Source organism: Esox lucius, chromosome 25, assembly GCF_011004845.1.
Source record: "Esox lucius isolate fEsoLuc1 chromosome 25, fEsoLuc1.pri, whole genome shotgun sequence".
NCBI lineage: Eukaryota > Metazoa > Chordata > Actinopteri > Esociformes > Esocidae > Esox > Esox lucius.
In genome coordinates, this window is record NC_047593.1 from 10,641,086 (window position 1) to 10,646,224 (window position 5,139).

General features: G+C 37.3%; 1 long non-coding RNA gene across 2 annotated transcripts; it reads right to left on the minus strand.

The window, feature by feature from the left end:
- Positions 1–362: 362 nt before the first annotated feature.
- On the minus strand, positions 363–1,396 carry LOC117594129. Of its 2 annotated transcripts, XR_004575528.1 has the most exons (4): positions 1,355–1,396; positions 1,098–1,237; positions 914–1,014; positions 363–472 (listed from the first exon to the last, which is right to left on the minus strand). It is a non-coding gene; the product is annotated as an uncharacterized LOC117594129 (long non-coding RNA). The 2 variants fall into 2 exon arrangements; XR_004575527.1 differs by lacking the exon at positions 1,355–1,396 and having other exon boundaries at positions 1,098–1,307.
- Positions 1,397–5,139: the final 3,743 nt, after the last annotated feature.

Sequence of the window (5,139 nt, forward strand, 5' to 3'; positions counted from 1 at the left end):
TTGTGCAGATTGTGTGCACCTAAAACTTGTTGGATGTGAGACAAGCAGAATCACAATAATAACTTTTGCAAATTACATTTATAAAAGAACAGTCAACCAGTCAAGCCTGATTTCTCTATTAAATTCATCTTACAATTTTGCAATGCATTTGATATTATTTTAAAGGCAAAATTCAGATCAATACTGAACTTTAAAATCAACCCCATCTCACTATGGCTGTAAGTGATCTTGGATACACATTTTTGCTAAATGGCATGTTGTTTATTGTTTGTGTACTGTCTTAATTTATTCTGATTGTATAGTAGATAATTATTGTTAATAAATGACTTTTTCACAAATCCAGTTAAGTACAGTGGTACATGAAAAATCATTCCATTTCTTTACAGGATCACTATACCAACTATTAATCTCTGCACAGTCCTCCTCTCCATTTTTACCATCACCATTATTAGGCTCTCTGTCACCCCAGTACCTATAATGAGAACAGCACAGAGAACCAGAGAGTCAGAAACTGGTAGAGAACAAATTCATAAATCCAAATTGCTGATATTTTTTAAAGTTAAAGAGACAGCAGAGACGTTTATCTACCTCACAATCGAATGTGGACATGGGGCTAAGTAGACTACGTAAATCCATGGCACCCCGATATCGTGTGATATGTTACGTTATGCTAGATTACATTAGAATGAGCTACCAAACGTGTAGTACATTACGAATTGGCTAAAACATTACATATCTTACGAATGTCATTACAGTGTGTTACGAATGCTATTAAAACATAATATGAAACGAACATCAAACAAACATATCATAATTTACAAATGCTGCGAATTTGCACTAAATGAATTAGCCTCATCTCAAAGCAAGTTCCTGTCTGGAGCATGGGGTGCAATATCAGAGTGCAATATCTTACGCTGTAGTCAGAGGTGTGTCGTCCACCCATTTCCAGGTCCCCTCAGTCTCACGGTCAGTCAGACCGATCCAAGAACGTATGTTTAATGTAATTAGGAATTTCTATCAGAGAAAGATTATGATGTTGACAATGGCATCAAAATAACCATATAAATCCCTAAATCCCTTATGGATCTCCCTCTCACCTGTTCCTCTTGGTTGTTTATGATGACTAGCTGTGCCCCTCTCTTCAGACAGTCCTGGTTGGCATATTCCCAGTTATTTTTCTCCGTTGAGACGTAATAGGAGCGGTTACCAAACACTTTCCATCCATTTGGACATTTCACTAATTAAATTACACATATAATATGTTTATTCAGTTTTCAGTTTCAGTTTTGCAAGTCAATATGAATGCCATTTTGATGAGATTTTGTTAAAAGGAAAACCAGTTCAATTCACTTACCCAATAATCTCTGGAAGATGTCTCTGTCTCTCTGTAGCTGGTCTCTCTCTTTTGTCAGGTTGTTGTTACTAGTCTGTAGCTGGTCTCTCTCTTCACTCAGGGTTTTGCACCTAGTCTGTAGCTGGTCTCTCTCTTTTGTCAGGTTGTTGTAACTAGAATGTAGCTGGTCTCTCTCTTTTGTCAGGTTGTTGTAACTAGTCTGTTGCTGGTCTCTCTCTTCAATCAGGATTTTGTATCTAGTCTGTAGCTGTTCTCTCTCTTTTGTCAGGTTGTTGTAACTTGTCTGTTGCTGGTCTCCTTCTTCAATCAGGTTGTTGTATCTAGTCTGTAGCTGGTCTCTCTCTTCACTCAGGGTTTTGCATCTAGTCTGTAGCTGGTCTCTCTCTTTTGTCAGGTTGTTGTAACTAGAATGTAGCTGGTCTCTCTCTTTTGTCAGGTTGTTGTAACTTGTCTGTTGCTGGTCTCTCTCTTCAATCAGGATTTTGTATCTAGTCTGTAGCTGTTCTCTCTCTTTTGTCAGGTTGTTGTAACTTGTCTGTTGCTGGTCTCCTTCTTCAATCAGGTTGTTGTATCTAGTCTGTAGCTGGTCTTTCTCTTCACTCAGGGTTTTGTATCTAGTCTGTAGCTGGTCGCTCTCTTTTGTCAGGTAGTTGTAACTAGTCTGTAGCTGGTCTCTCTCTTCAGTCAGGTTCTTGTTACTGGTCTGTAGTTTGTCTCTTTTTATGAAGTATTGACAGCCAATTACGCCATCTGTAATATTCAAGTTACAGTGGATATAAAAAGTCTACACAGCCCTTAAAATGCTAGATTTTTGTGATGTAAAATAATGAGACAAAGATAAACCATGTCAGAACCTTTTCCACTTTGAATGTGACATAATGTGAACAATTCAATTGAAAAACAAACTGAAATCTTCGAGATGGAGAAATTTTAAAAAAACCTGGTTGCATACGTGTGCACTCCCCCTTATAACTGGGGATGTGTTCAGAATTAACCAATCACATACAAACTCATGTTAAATAGAAGTCATTACACACCTGCCAACATTTAAAGTGACTCTTAATTAATCACAAATAAAGTTCAGCTGTTCTAGTAGGATTTTCCTGACATTTTCTTAGTTGCATCTCAGAGCAAAAGCCATGGTCCGCAAAGAGCTTCCAAAGCATCAGAGGGATCTCATTGTTGAAAGATATCACTCAGGAGAAGGGTACAAAGAATTTCCAAAGCATTAGATATACCATGGAACACATTCAAGACAGTCATCATCAAATGGAGAAAATATGGCACAACAGAGACATTACCAAGTATTGGACGTCCGTCCAAAATTGATGAAAAGACGAGAAGAAAACAGGTCAGGGAGGCTTCCAAGAGGCCTATAGCAACATTAAAGGAACTGCAGGTATTTCTCGCAAGTACTGGCTGTGTGCTACATGTGACAACAATCTCCTGTATTCTTCATATAAATGGGCTATGGGGTAGGGTGGCTAGACGGAAGTCTTTTCTTAAAGAAAGAAAAACATCCAAGCCCAGCTGAAGTTTACGAAAACAAAATGTGTTATGTTCTAAAAAAAAACCAAGGTTGAACCTTTTGGCCTTGATTACAAAAGGTATGTTTGGCGCCAAAACAACACTGTACATTACCCAAAGAACACCACTCCCACAGTGAAGCATGGTTGTGGCAGCATCATGCTTTGTGCCTGTTTTTCTTCAGCTGGAACCAGGGTCTTAGTCAGGGTGGAGGGAATTATGAACAGTTCCAAACACCAGGCAATTTTGGCTAAAAATTTTCAGATGTCCGTTAGAAAGCTGAAGGTGAAGAGGAAGTTCACCTTTCACCATGACATTGACCCAAAGCACACATCCAAGTCCACAAAACATGGCTTCACCAGAAGAAGTTTAGGAATGGCCCAGCCAGAGCCCAGACCTGAATCCAATTGAAATTCTGTGGGGTGATCTGAAGAGGGCTGTGCACAGGAGATGTCCTCGCAATCTGACAGATTTGGAGCGCTTTTGCAAAAAAGAGTGGGCAAATATTGCCACGTCAAGGTGTCCCATGCTAATAGACTCCTACCCAAAAAGACTGAGTGCTGAAATAAAATCAAAAGGTGCAAGTATTAGTTTAAGGGAGTTTACACTTATGCAACCAGGATATTATGAGTTTTTGAAAAAAATAAATTTCCCTCAAAGATTTCAGTTTGTTTTTAAATGGAATTGTTAACGTTATAGGTCACATTAATGTTTGAAAAAGTTCTGACATAAGTTCTGACTTTGTCTCATTCTTTCACATTCCAAGCACCTCGCATTTTAACAGGGGTGTGTAGACTTTTTATATCCACTGTATATTAAGGGCTGGTCCATGGATTCTATCGTTTTGTCTACACATAGTATATCAACATTATTTCCTCTGCTAATTTGCTGATGTCCAATTTGGGATTATGATACAGGGGTTGTTGAGATTTTACTCTTTCGTCTAAGCACTTGTTTTTGATATTATGATAATGAACAATGTTTATTAAATGTGTGTAGTACGGCAGTCTGAACTTGAACTGCCGTAGTAATGACTCAATCGAGTGAGTTGGCAAAAAAAAGCAAAATGTTAAGAGTTCTTGCATCGAAAAAGAAAATTCAGTAACTCTCAAAAGTATTCACCCCTCTGAAATGGCCACATTTTATTTTGTTAGAACATTAATTCAAAATGGATTTCATTAGTAGTTTTTGTCAGTGATGCGCACAAAAAGACAATGTCAGAGTGAATAACTAATTCTACAAATCTTTCTCAATTAATTACAAAACAGAAAATAATTGATTGCATTGCCCTTATGGTCAATATTTGGTAGAGGCACCTTTGACTGCAATTACAGCCATGAGTCTATTTGTATAATTCTCTAACAGCTTTTTACATCGGACACATCAATTTTGCCTATTCTTGGGTCAAGGTCCATCTAGTCAAATGGGACCTTTTGACTTGTTCCATTCCATTGAAATATTCCATTATTTTACTGAGATTTCATTTTCTTAAAAAATTGTCAGTTCAGCTTTAAGTGAGAGTGAATTTAACTTACAGTAGACAGACAGTCCTATGATCTCAGCCAGAAGCAGAACACACAGCAGTCCCAGACACACTGCAGCAACTCCAGAAGGTTTTTTCCACCACTTTGAATATGCTGAATCTGAACATCAAATAAACATTTTGAAATACAGTAATTAAAAGCATGAAATGGTGCACTCAATTGCTAATAAGATAAGTCATAAGCCTGCTAAATGTCCAAATTGTAATGAAATCTTAAAGAATAAATATGTTTTATTTACATTTTTATTTTATGAATAAGGGTGTGTGTGCATGCTATATGTTTCTACCTGTATGTGTTCGTTTGTGTGTTTTATGTGCATGCAATATTACCTGAATGTTGAATGACGTCTCCACCTGGTTTGGTCTTGTCAGCTCCTTCATTGCCATATAATGGGCAATCAATATTTGTGCTAGTTACATTCCCTTCAAATTCGTAGATTCCTTCTGACATCTTAGAACAAGTTTCCTTTACCACACTTGTGCTTTGTGATGGCAATTCCATCGATCGACACTCTTAAAGGAGTAAGAACAGAGACAAAATTATCTTGGCACAATTTAATACTTTTTTCAATTATTTGCAAATAAGAGAGACGCGTCAAACACTTACAAACATAATCATTCGAGGAGTCTCTAAAGTAGATACATGAACAATCCGTATTTATTACAGTTAAAAGGGGTGTGTTAAATTGTTGCCCATTATGACACATAGGTTATA